Here is a 14,594-nt window from a genome sequence, read left to right as displayed (position 1 = left end):
GTTGGCACACTTTCATATTCTCTTTTGGTAGATTGGGCGCTTGCCGGCAAAACGCGTTGAATTAGTTAGTGGGCCAGTAGAGGACTACTGGGAGTGAAAACTGAGTATTTAAAATAGAATTACCTATGCCAAAAACTGACTATATGACACAAAACTTCCAGTTACCAGTTACATATTCATTTTTAAATGACATTATGTCATTGTCCATTAATTTCCACACAATAAAAACGATGGTAAGAACTTGAGCCACAACATAACCCATGAGATTATTATGTATATGTGATTTACTAAGAAGTCAGCTTGTACGCATAATGCATATTATTAATAGCTAGGAAAACAAACACAGTCGCTATTAAAAAAAAACCATTAACGTTTCAATTAAAAGCAATAATACCTAATAGCGTGCACACGTTTCCACGCGTTTAAATGACCTTACACCTACATTCTTGCCCACGTAGAGAAAAAGTTACGTCAAATAATATCGCATATCGTAAACCGTAGTGTTTAGAATAACTTGAACATAATATTGAACGAGTCTACTCGCTTTCAGTACTTGTAACGTGAAATGACTTCTATACTATAACTTAAAACAAATTACACCTACTTCTGATTTTCACTTTACGTCACAAACTTCCCTATCTACCTCAGCAGGAATTTATGTTCTCATAAAATATTTTTTTAAATACAAAAGTAGAGATATTGTTTGCAAAAACACATTCCATGAAAATGCAATTTTCCTTTATGTACAATTGTACAGTCATAAATAATTGAACGTGACAACCGACAAGTAATTATAAATTCCCTTTTTGCACACAACGTCATTTTCGTGGAATATTCATCCACTGAACATTACTATATACATATAAGCACATATAAAACCGTATCTGTATTTTCATGAATCCATAGAATTGGAAATGATCGTACATATAAAATATGTACAGTTACAATAATAAGTCGGCATGTCCCACGCTGCGGACGTCGACAGAGCGTGCGTTGGCGCATGTCTAAATCAGGAAACTGCACTTTACGAGATACAATCTCCGTTCAAAGTTTCGAACACACCGACCCGATTGACGGATGCAGCCGAGAGCCAACACCATCTGGTTTTTAACGCCATTCCGCCCAATAAATTGCTATCCCGTAGACAGACATTAATCTGTCTAACAGCTTAAGGAGATGTTGGATTTATTTAGAATTGATGTTACACCTGACCAGAGAACTGGATTAGAACAGTTTAATGTTAGCTTCTAAATTAGGAAATTGAACAGATGTTTACTGATTCCCAGTAAAGTTGTAGCTGAGGCTCGTTTAATCTCACTACATTCTGAGCCCACGTAAGCCGGTCATCATGTTCTATGATATTCGACCCGGTATCACCTACGCTAGGCGCCCGCGCCGGTTGCTAAGACAATCGCGTCGTACGTACACAATGACAATAGTGACGATTTCACAACCTAGCTATTGTATGTACGTACAACACAAAGATAGTCGAATGAATTTCAATTCTCATCGTTAAACACAATACACAGTTTCAGATGTGATTAACATTGGAAATGTGTGATAAGGCTATCGAAGAATATTACTTCTGGTAGTGCGCTTTGTATTCTGAAAGGTCAACGTATAAGCAAAATTATAGGAACTCAGTCCGCAAGTGCCATTTTCCAATTTTTAAAACCCCTATTTCACTTGCAGACAAATGTCTCTTTTAATAGAAAAGAGGAATTTCGGGCACCAATCAATTTGAACAAAATTTACGCAATTAGACTATTCCAAATTAATTACTGGAACAAACAATCAGACTGTTTGTTGGTTCGTTCTTGAATCATCGTAAAAATGGACGCACTAGTAATCTAATTAAACGAATTAACAGCATTACATTAACATCGGCGACAATGACAAATACAATTAGTGTTATTTACAGCCACGTGGTAGCTTTAGAAGTACCTAGTAAATAGCTATTGACCGACTGAGACTGACACTGAGTAACTCCAGTTTTTAAATTTTATAGTAGGAACTAAGCCACCAGAGAAGGGCCCATACGAGGGGGCTTACTCTTGTCAATTTCATACTCCTGAGTTATCACACTAACGCCCTTTGCATCCCTACTGCGTGGATATTATGGATTAAACTAAAATATGATATAGAAAACCCATAACTGGCATATTGCAAATCATAATAATTTGAAATAGCTACAGATAGGTAACCTATAGGATTAGAATAATAAACCAAAACGTATGAATTCGGGTACACCTCACGACATTTAGTGTTATCTACATATCTTGGCAAAATATCCACGATGAACGATAAATGTACGAGCTAAAATAATTATAGATCAAGTAATTTACTTTCTAATATGTATAACGGATAGAAAGTTTCATAAAACGGTTTTAAATGACTTAATTTCCTAACCGTTTAAGCTATTGCTTATATTTTCTTTAATGTCAAAAAGTCACGCAACTGAAAAAATTAACGGGATTTCTGCCATTTGCATTGTTTTGTAACACATGCCAAATAATGGGAATTTTGCAAAGAATAACAAAACATTAGCTCAGTGCATTAAATTTTATTGTCTCAAGAAGAGTTAGTGATGTTGACTGACTTACTACATTAGTCTGTTCTATCAATCCTATATTTGTTATGTATGACCACGACAAGACAAGCAACAAAATTATACCTTGAGCAATTAAACTCCAAATTCCAATAACACATTAGCATTGCTAAGATTCTGAAATCAAAACAGGATAACTGCTAACTGGGTGTTTGTGTATCTGTACTGCTGACGACACAGCCAGTCAACAGGAAAGCAGTAATCAGTTCCCAGTGTGATGCACACATCACATACATCAGTGTTCCGGCCCGATTGTCGCAGCACTCACTACACTATTACAAGTCACAAGTAAACAACACGTAACACTGCTATACTGTTACATTTCACATCAAACGATCTCCCATAGTCGCCGATGCGAGAAAAGTATCGAGTTATTCTACGGACTCGAAACGATAACGGAAAACGTATCGAATCGGCAGACGAAACGAATCTACCATATTACTATCCTAAAACATATTTTTATATGAAACATTTTCGAAATATACATTGCAAATTAGGAAACATACACAGTTAAAATAAATCTGTTTTAACTTTATAATACTATCATTAATAAAACAATACTGTGTGTATATTTTGTTAAATGGTGACTATTTATGGTGTGAAAGCTGGTTTAACTATGGAATACCGCTATTTATGAACAATGAACATACAGGTACATAGGGCGCGTAATTTGAAATGGTCTGATTGCTACCAACAAGTCTGTTTAATTGAAATAAATGTTAGGAGTACAGACAATATACTGATACATAACTAGATGATCGCTCTAAAATACTACTAACGCACCAAATACCGAAATTGATTAACAATTTAATTTCAGTAGTTAATTCCAACATCGTATTGCAATACACGCGAGTATTAATTCTACATTTCATTTAGAAATACCACATGATATAGCAACACAATACAAAATAAAACAAGTAAAAAACAAACACGATCGTTATAAAACAGCATCAACTGATAGCATATCGTACAACGAACTTATCGTGAAAGCACTTAATAGCCTTCACGAAGATTGCAACGATTTCAACTTGCGAGGCTCTCCGGAAGAGGACGCTGCGGTGATTGAATCAGCGTATGGAGTTACTTCCCATCTGGAGTTTTAGTTTTAATAGCTTACATTTAGGAAGTGCCATAATGGAAATGGGACACGAAAACAATAAAAAAGGCTGTCATTTTCTGTCCATAGATATAGAGGCAATGAGGGAGATAATATGGACAATGGACATCTTGCATGGGACAGATTGTTGTGGTTCAAAACAATATCATTGCTTATAGGTATGTACTTAAGATTGATAATGCTTTAAAATTGATACTTAATACCTTTATTTGTTACAACTTTTGCTAAGTACGGGATTATAGTTCCAAGTTTCCGAATCAATATTGAACTATGCTAATTGGATTTCGCTGTAAACAGTTCAATAGATTTGGTTAGCATCCGAACTGTTTACATGGTAGATGGGAAATGTCTTTTATCACGCCACGCCATAGTTATGTGCATTGGCTTCAGAGAAAATGTTTTAGAGATAGGGTAGGATTAATGAAATTAAGAAAATATTCAGTTACACAAAAATTCAAAATTCGATTTTGAGAGCACATCGTTGATCACAAATGGCATAGACATATTCCTACTCCTTACTAAACTAAATTAATTAATGGCACTGGATGATCTCCAGACGCACACTTATAGTAGAATATACTACACATCACAGACAGATTAGTTAGGAAAACAAACACAGGAGTAATTAACTCCAAAGCTCGTGTGCCCTCGATCGTCAATCATCATTTTTATCCGTTTGTATATGCATCAGACGTCAGTGAGAACCTGATTACAATCTAAATAGAGACCATGCTGCACATAACATCGTAAACTTAGTAAAAAGTGCAGTGTATATGTGAAACGGTTAGAAAACCGAGAAAGCTGTTTAAATGTCGGTCCAAGTACATTACTAGAAATAGTACATCGAAACGTGGATTCAAAGAAAGCTGCGAACGTCTGTAATGAAGGAATAGAAAATGTTAGAAGTTAAGACAACTTACAACTAGTGCGGCCTATTAACATTAAATTGCCCTATACATTAGTTCATTGCCGTATGCAACTAAATCGATTTCTTAGTTTTGCAAATAAGATGGGAGTCCTCAAGTGCTAATCTCTTAACGCGACTGCTAAAAGACCACGAATAAACCTTGACCTCTACAACACAGTTCATATAATAGCACTCTACATAAGATAAAATTTCAATAAAAGATATTTTATTTATTTATTTTTATTTTTTATTTTTATTTATTTAGGACAACAAACAATTGCGTTATACAGCTTAAATATAAAACACTTTACATATTATTTAGGTAATAACACAACCAGCACCGTTATCCACAAAATAATGCAGTACAAAATATAATAAAAAAAGGTACAGGCAGACTAAGTCTGAAGCTTGGCTGCCCGAAAAGTCAACGTCCGCCAAGCTATGACCAGCAGCAATATCTTTTTAGTAAAATTTCGCTCAAACCACAACCCGTCGAACGTCAACCCCCCGAACACCAGAGTACAAATTGGTTATTATTATTACTTCATATTACAATTCTGTTTTAATTTTAGTGAACATTCATTATTTTTAGGTTAAAAGTTAAGTATTTAGATAAATTTTACTTAGATAGAATAGCGAAAAATGTTGGTTACAAATCTACATTAAAATCAAAATGTGGGCTTATTATGGTGAATATTTAGGTATTATTTAAAATTACTGTACTTAGTGGTAAGTTAAATTAAACATAGGTAAGCCAAAGTTTAATGACACATTGACATTATTCACATTGTTGAGAGGAACTTTGAATGTTTTTTTCTTGGATACATCTCTTAAATTTTGCAAGTGACAAGACAAATAAGTCGATATCAGAGAAATTGTTGTTATAGCTTTTCATAATACGCCGTAAAGGAGCTCGCTTGCCCGCATTAGTCCTGCATGGCTTGAGAGCAAATAGGCTGTGAGCATAAGTATTACGAATACGTTGGGAACGACTCGGTATACGAATATAAATTTGATTTATAAGGTTAGTGCAATCTATTTGATTTCGACATATTTTATATAAGAATGATTGGTCAAGATACAATCTCCTTAATTTAAGAGTTGACAATGAGAACTTTTCCAGAAGGGTATGATACGAAGACCGTTTTCTAAAGATTATATAGTTAACATAACGAAGACATTTACGTTGTACTGATTCTAGTTGGTCACTGTATTTATCATAGAGTGGATTCCAGACACATGTGGCATATTCAAGTTGAGATCTAATTAGTGACTTGTATAGTAGCAAAAATGTCGAGGGCTTTTTGAACAAGTTGCAGGTCCGCTTTATAAAACCGTAAAGTTGATAACCTTTAGTTGTGATGTGATCAACATGAGCATCAAAGTGCAATTTTGAGTCAAAGAGTACGCCCAAGTCTTTAATTAAGGAAACCCTTTCTAAAGGAGTCTGACAAAGTGAATATGTAAAATGAACGACATTAATTTTTTTGTGAAAGAGATAGATTTACATTTGGGGAGACTTAGTTGCAATTTATTTGCTACACAGTATGCCGAGAATCGATCCAGGTCCTCCTGCAATTTTACACAGTCATCAGTAGAACTTATTTTACGAAAAACTTTAAGGTCGTCGGCATACAACAGAAAATTGCAATTTTTAAAGCATGTATTTATGTCATTTACGAATAATACGAAAAGCAGTGGTCCCAAAATAGAGCCCTGCGGCACACCAGATGTCACGCTGACCACGTCCGAGGAAAACCCTTGTACCACAACCCTCTGACTTCTATTTCTAACGTACGATGCAAACCAGCGAAGCAGACTCCCACGAATACCGTTAAATTCGATTTTTTGCAAAAGCATAGTGTGGTCCACCTTGTCAAAAGCCTTGCAGAAGTCTGTATAAATTGAATCAACCTGCAATTGATTGTCCATATTTTCGAATAAAATATTTGAGTACAAGACTAAGTTGCTTACAGTGGACCGTCCAAGAACAAAACCATGCTGTTCTGGTATGATAATATTATGTAAGATAGGATAGATTGCGTTATGGACTAGCCGCTCCAAAACTTTTGACAAGGTGGGCAGCAACGATATTGGACGATAGTTAGTAACGTCGTTTTTGGTGCCACTTTTAAATACCGGCGTTATATGAGCAACTTTCCATGCCTGAGGAACAATGCCCTCTTTAAGGCTTCGGTTAAATAAATTAAGTAACGGCACACCTATTGACTCAGCAGAGTATTTCAAAAAGAAAGGAGGAATACCGTCGGGCCCGCAGCTTTTGGTTACATCTAGCGATTTGAGAGATTTAACTATCGTATCCCTAGAGAATGTCAGATCCGTTATAAGTACTTGGCTGTCTGACGGTGTAATTGAATCACTACTATTATTGGATGTAGGTTCATAAACAGAGCTAAAAAACTTTGAAAATAATTTGCAAACGTCCACCGGCCCGCTGCACTCCTCATTGTTATAAGACATAGTGTTTGGTATACCTGTGTTCCTTTTATGGCTTTTAATAAATGACCAAAATTGTTTTACATCTTTCTGTATATTGCTTTCAACAGCGTGCAGATACCTATTAAAACAATCAGCAGAAAGCAGCTTAAATCTCCTGCGATATAAAGAAAATTGCTCGTAATCCATACAATTTTTATATTTTTTCCACTTACACCAGGCCTTTTCTTTGTTTTTAAAAATGTGTATCAAGGGACGAGAGAACCAAATCGGATATTCGTTACATTTAACCGGCCGCATTGGTACATGAGATTTAATAATTTTGTAAATAGTTTCATAAAAACATTGAGTAGCAGAGTCTAAAGATGAATTATCTAAAACTGACAGCCAGTCAATTTCGTTTATCTCATTATTAATAGCAGTGTAGTTAGCCTCAATAAAACGATACCTCGGCGCCAAGCATCGAGCCATGGGTGCCTGATTTAATTCAAAGGAGATAATTGTCATAAAAGGCGGATGAAATACGTCCACAGGTATTATGGGAGTTGGTGCGGGCTCACATGCACAAACATCATTAGAAATTAATAAATCTAACGTGCGGTTTAACTGATTTTTTGTATTATTATATTGTTTACAATTTAATGTCGATAAAAAATTAAGAAGTAGGATTTCCAATGGGCTATTGTTATTGTGTATACAGGGCATAAGAGCAGGTGAGTTATACGCAACCCATTCGATGTGTGGTAGGTTAAAATCTCCAAAAATATAAATATTACTTATAGTAATGCTAGACATTTCCTTTTCAAGCAAATAAAATAACGATTGGTAGGTACTTAGCGTTTGGTTTGGTGGAATGTATATGCCGCATACAGTATGGTACATATTCACAGTCTTAGAATAAAATTTTAAAAGAACGTAGTCTATGTTATGAGGCATCGTGTGATAACAATCGTCCTGACAAAGCGTCGTCATTAGTTCGCAACGCGTTGCGTTTAGACCGCGGCGAACGGCTATCAAAACGCCCCCACCGTCAGACTTACCGCTCAACACACGGTTTCTATCACAACGATAAACAATATATCTTGAGTCAATGAATTCGGCATCGTCAATATCGGGTACTAACCAGGTCTCCGATAAAATAATGATATCGTGGGAGTCCGCCAGAATATTATTGTACAAAGTATTTAGTTTGGTTCTTAACCCTCGGCAGTTTTGATAATATATCGAGATTTTACTGGTCATTATTCTGAATAAAAATGTAAATAAATGTTACTGGTAGAAGAGAAAACAAGTGACTCACCGTCTGACATAATAATTTACCTAATCCGCAGCGACCACAATTGAGGTACATACCGATTTCTGATACTATACTATAATCAAAAGCACTACACAACATGTAATTCGTGTTGCCAATCACCTTAACATCACATTTATATGAATGTACAACGATTAATTTCAACTTTAAAGCGAATAAATAGTCATTAAAATATCTTATAACAAAAGTACACATGACGGTGGAAGTAAAAACGAAAATATAAGTATTCGCAAGCTCCGTCAACCCACAGAGTAATGCATGATCCAGAGGTCGCACGCTTATCATTTTACAAATAACACCAATTATAGCAAGTTTTACACTACATATGATATTTGTGGCAAAGTAAGAAATAATAAACAGTACCAAGTATTTAATTTCCCGGTACTTGACGAGTAAGTTTCGAAATATCCTTTTCCGAGCGAATGGCGATGGCAGCGGCGTTGACATCGGCCCTGGCAAGTATAACTCCGTGTTTGATCCAGACAAACTTGTAACCAATTTCCTTGGCGATGTCTCTGACTTGACGAAATAACTTTTTATTCAGCAGTGTTAAGTGTTCATTCAAATATATTTTCTGTGAGGGACCTTGTATTTTTATTTGCTCAGATGTAATTCCTTTGTTGAGGCGTGCAGCTGAGATGAAGTTATCCCGAATAATTTGACTGGAAAGTTTTACTATAACGTTCTTCGGCCGTGAGTTATTTGGGTTGGACTGGGGTACACGGTGGATGGTGATCACATCACGGGGAGATATAGGTTGTTTTAGAACGGTAGCGATGTTTTCAATGATAGTCATTAAATTTTCTCCGCGTTTTTCAGGTAAGTTACTTATTTCAAGATTGCAGTTACGAGCTCTTTGTTCCATGGATTCCAGTTTCGCTTCCAGGTCGGCAATCCGTGGTTCATTTGATTGGATGTTTTGTTCTATAATCTGAACACGTTTGTTGATTGCCTTTGTACTTTCTTCGAGGGCATCATATTTATCGCTAATGTATTGAATAGATTTCTTCACACACTCGAATTCCCCAAGCAATGCCGAAAACTTGTCATCTTGTTTCCTAAACCAGGTCTCCAGGGTGGATAGTATACACTCTTGAAATAACTTAAACTCTTGACGGAATTCAGTCTCACAACCTTGTGACATTCCTTTCCGGAACGTGATGTAGGGTGGCGGCGATTCCTTGTCGATGAGCGATCCGTCCACGCTCATTTCTCCAGGTCTAGGAACTTCTTCAGAGTCATGATTGAAAGTGCTATTTATTGTAGTCATCTTTATAATTGCAACCTCTGACTCGCAGGCTACTCTGTGCAGATATTTTGTGTTATGTGGGTAGACGCACAATAGTCGCTCGGTGTTGTAGGAGCGCGAACGCAGAGTCACTGTGTGAGCGAGTCGAAATATAGCGTCTGTACTTGTCCCGCACTCGCACTAGTTAGTAAGGTCACAAGTCACATACAAATGTTCACACAAAAATAGTTCTTATTTTCACTGAGAGAGATATAATAATTACGGAGCACTAATTACAAGAATTCTGTGTTAATCGAGTACACGTCTGCTCTGTACGACGGTCAGGAGACCAAAAAAAGAAAAGATATATTTATGGTACATAAGATAACATGAACGAAATTATTCAACTGCACGTGATTTCATTAATTATCATCTCAATCGCAGAAACTAAATCATGCTGTAATAATTACTCATGAAGTCATAATACTATTTACTAGGACTGTTTTGCCGTTGCAAAATATGAAACATCGCAACACTAGGTCAGTGTGGTAATATTTCTTCCGTCACAAAACCGGTTTGGAGCTCGCGGCATTGGTCCGAGCTCCGAGCCCAGCGCAGCACATTCATACAAGCTTAGTCACTTAAAAGTTGCAATTACTAACACATTGGAAGTAGGTACTGGAAAACTCCTCGTTCCATTTAGTCATTCATAGCTGATAGTAATATTTGGAATAATAACATGCCTAGTTCAAAGAAGGGCAACGTTTAAAGATAATGTAAATAACGAATTTAGTTCATGAGTAATCAACTCAACACGAATATTTTATTTTGAAGAAAATTTTAACGTTTATTTGTAAAAGGGAAAAACCAGGGATTTTATGTGATAAACATCGGTATTTTATAAAGAGAGGCGTGACATTTATGCCAAAAATCAACTGCGGCTGCCGGAGCAAAACTTCCATTTTTCTTATAAGGCAAGCTGCAAGGCTGACTTCGCTGTATCGAAATCTTGACCTTATAACTGTTTCACACATACGAAGCCTACAGAAACAGATGTTTCACTTTATTTACATAGGTGTTACGATAAGAATATCAAGTGAGTGTTTATGTGTAGTGTGCGTATTTACCAACCTGTATAGTGATTGAAGAAATATCTGATGACTTGGTTAAAGGCAGAATGGCATTAAACTGTTGTCCTTGCATATTTATTTGCAGGTAGATGATTGACGACTAATGGATATAAAGGATGAATACATAAGAAAATGTTTGTTCTCTCGTCTGGCTTAATTTAAAGCTAAATAAAGCTCTAACTATGTAAACTCGATGGGGTTTTAAATTATAATGTTTGTAGAATAGTAAAAATTCAAGTCGGTGAAATTGAGTCTTTATCACTACCATTCTTTGTTTTGATTGGCTAAATTTAAATTTAGTTTAGATAAATAAACGTTATCTGGTATTTATTATTGTGCGAGTAAACATGACTCACCTATAGGTATGATGCTAGATTCTCGGTAAATTAATTGGCGGATTTACGTCATCTTAGACCAGAACGCGACAGTAGTTACTTCAAAGAATTCTGTAAAAAGTGTTTAATTGCACCTGTGCGGTGAATACTTAGTAAATTATTATGGTTTGATAAAAAATAGATGCTAATAAATAGGTACTTAACTATTATATTATAACGTTTACTTTTAAAAACAAAAGGTCCGAAATTGTATGAAATTTTGTGAAGTATAATAGAAACGTGGGTGTACCCTTATCAAGTTTATAAATGTATCCCTCTGGGCAATAACAAGATATATACATAATCGCAATTGGTAGGATACATAATATAAACGTATGTACAAGTGACAAATTCAATGGATATCGTACAAACGAATTTGTGGAGCATACTACGGGCGGAAGCGGACAATCAGACTCGTTATACCGGACAACCGTAATGATGAAGAAGTATTTACAGTCTACACTACACTATCAGGATTGTGAGCCACATTGACAGCAGAAACGGCGATGTAATAAAAAGGAAAAACATCAAAAACTCCCTCAATGAAACATGAGAAAAGATTGATGAACCTAGATAAAATGAAACACGTCGGCGATCTCCTGCCTCTGCAAGCACAGGTCGCCAGAAGCTGAGTAAGGGTAGCCATCAGACCACCACAGATGCGGCCCAGTAAGGCTGATACGGTGACTTAACAGGTTACTGGGGCTCCGGTGTCGGCTGATTTTTAGTCCAAATTGGTCTGGCGTTTACTGATCGAGATCACGAGGTAGGTTAGATTATCATATTGAGCAAACTGTTATAGAATATTCAAACTAGTTTTTCTTATAATGCTTAGCATGACCTTAGTACAATCCATACCACCAGTGAGACTGGCCTGACCTCCCATTTTTTGTTGTAAAAAAAAATATAAAAGGCTAAATAGCAATATACTAAAACCTGTCAAGTCCTTGAGAAAAACGAGCGTGATGGTATGTCGGGTAACCACATCAAATACACAAAGGAATGCAAGTAGTTAGGCAGCACCTACTTAGGGACTTACGTCCTTGACACTTCAATATTTACTGACCTGACTTGCATTGCGTGTAATACAACAACTAAAATTATTCTAATACCTTGAAACTACAATACGTAGTAACTGGTAAGCCAGTAAGAGTTGATATTATGTTGTATAGAAAAAAAGTGAGTCAACCAATGCAGTCAATATAACTATTAATTACAAAATAACACTCAGTCCTTCAGCAGAGCTCGCAACACGAAACAAAGAACTATATTTATCTCCAAAATACAGTTCGTTCAACCGAGTCTCGTAGCGTCGGGATTAGATCGTGTTTATTGAAATGCAGGCAAAACTCTTACCGAAATAACTAATGGCGTGAGGACACAAGATAACAGACTCCAACTAAAACAAATTTCAGCTAGAAACTTCTTTGTAACACGGGTATAATCCACGGAATCTATTTGTAACTAAATGAGTGTTGTCAGCAGACTAAGTATGGTTGATAAGCTATCGGACGCGGGTCCTCATAGCGTTCATTATCTGTTTGATAACATAAAACTTTGCAATAGCGAGCTGTGGATACTTGGTTATCACTATCACAAGCTCGGCTTCGAATGAATTGCGAGATTGTTGCCGATATAACAACAAGTACAACAACCGATCATAACATTACGCCTTTGTTTATTTGACGTTGGCAGAAATGGTTAATATTAATGGTTTTCGGTCAGTTGTAGATCTTCGAGATTTGGTATTTTTATACAAAAAGGCAGTGACCACATAACTAGCAACATCTGATCATCTAGTCATGAATAGGCGGAATTTAGAATGAGCAATAGGAATTTGCTTTATCCAGTGCATTGTCCATTGCAGTTATTTTTAAGCATCGAATTAAATATCGCATTCAATTACCACAAATAAAATAACTGACGATTGTCGACGAAAACAAACACGAATAATTTCCACTTGAAGTTTATTTACATTTGTTATTGCAACTGTATGTAGTTATGTACCGCTGAATGTGCGTAAAAGATACATGTTATACATCAATCCCCTGTTTATGCTGTTTCAGATGCGGCTACTGAACAATGAATGGCAGTACATCAATAGTTTACTATGGTTTACGCAACAAAGAGAAGGCAGAAGACAATTCATGTTAAATCCGGAAACTTCGATGCATACAAAGAATGCCGGTGATTAGCTATGTTACAATGTGGAATAGACAAAGAGATAGATGCCGTGATATGATAGTCTAATTGTTAGCGTTATATTCGTATGCTAAGCTATGCCAGTGTTTGTATACAGGAGGTGACGTAACCGGCAGTTTGCGACAGCCATGTCGCGTATCCCCGACAGTGGCGCAACAAAACGCCACTGACAATTTCCCTCCAATTTTGTATATCCGCGGTTCAAGTAATAAAATGGTGGTTGGATATAAATACGCTCTGCCCGTTACCTCGTTGGTCGAGTGGTCGCAAGTGCGTCTACCAGGGTCTCGGGTTCGATTCCCAGGTCGAGCCGATACACAAATGGTGAAAAGTGGGTGTAATGTACAGGGGCATTACGTGCCGTAATGCGCACCTCTACCTACCCCTTCGGGGATGAAAGGCGTCAAGATACGATATAAAAATGATCTCACTATAACTCAGGAGAACTCCCATATTTTTTTTTTCCTTCAAATAGGTTTGAAGTTTGGTAGAGAATTAGTGACCTAGTAAAATAATAAGGGTCCAAATATTTTAAATAAATATACCAATTACCTACTTAATATAAAATGAAATTGATAATATAACTAATACTTCTTTAAGTATGGTTACTGGACTTATTTGGATGAAATTTAGTACAAAGTTGGATTATAAATGTAGGCTGCAAGAACATGTGGGGTAATTTACATCTCAGTAATATGAGTGAAGTCGCTGGCAGAAGCTAGTCACAAATATAAATGAATAATGCATAAAATAATATTGAATTTTAAAACTAATTTAGAAGATTACATTGAAACAAATGTAATTAATAAAAGGTGCACTTTTTTACTCCCAGTCCCATATAATAATGCATAAGTAAATAAATATAATATATAAGCAGTATTTTTTTTTTTAATGCTGAAAGGAGTTTGTGTCCTTGATATAAGAACATTTTGTGTTTAACATTTAAAGTCTAACAAGCCAGTTTGCTTTTACTGTAACTAACTAGTTAAATATTATTAATAGTAAACTGCCTTTTCTCAGTTTCAGTTTAGTTTGATTCTGGTTCATCCACAAGCAACTCTCTTATTTAACTATTTAATTCTAATAAGTTTAACTAATAAGAAAAATATACTCAAATAATTTCTTACTACTGGTTACTGGTAAGTATAATGTAGATTTCCTAGTAACAAAATCAAGGACAGGTTTAAATGTTTTACTTATTCTATTGAGTGGGTACTTATATTAGGTAGGTATTTTTTTTATTTGTATTTTTTTAT

At 35.9% G+C, this 14,594-nt stretch overlaps 1 protein-coding gene across 8 annotated transcripts in view; it reads right to left on the bottom strand.

Annotated features, from left to right (window-relative positions):
• The window catches only part of LOC118281794 (huntingtin-interacting protein 1), a 39,404-nt gene that overhangs the window by 24,172 nt on the left and 638 nt on the right, over nt 1-14,594 (bottom strand). Inside the window, exon 1 of one of the 8 annotated variants that reach the window (XM_050701887.1) lies at nt 12,493-12,648. The exons of 6 other annotated variants lie outside the window; for them this stretch is intronic. The gene's annotated coding sequence lies outside the window, so the exon portion shown is untranslated. Of the gene's footprint in view, nt 1-12,492; nt 12,649-14,594 lie in introns of those variants that run through there. One more of the 8 variants, XM_050701905.1, reaches the window with a different exon arrangement.

The sequence above is a fragment of the Spodoptera frugiperda genome, chromosome 2 (assembly GCF_023101765.2).
Source record: "Spodoptera frugiperda isolate SF20-4 chromosome 2, AGI-APGP_CSIRO_Sfru_2.0, whole genome shotgun sequence".
NCBI lineage: Eukaryota > Metazoa > Arthropoda > Insecta > Lepidoptera > Noctuidae > Spodoptera > Spodoptera frugiperda.
This window is presented reverse-complemented; position numbering and strand designations above follow the sequence as displayed.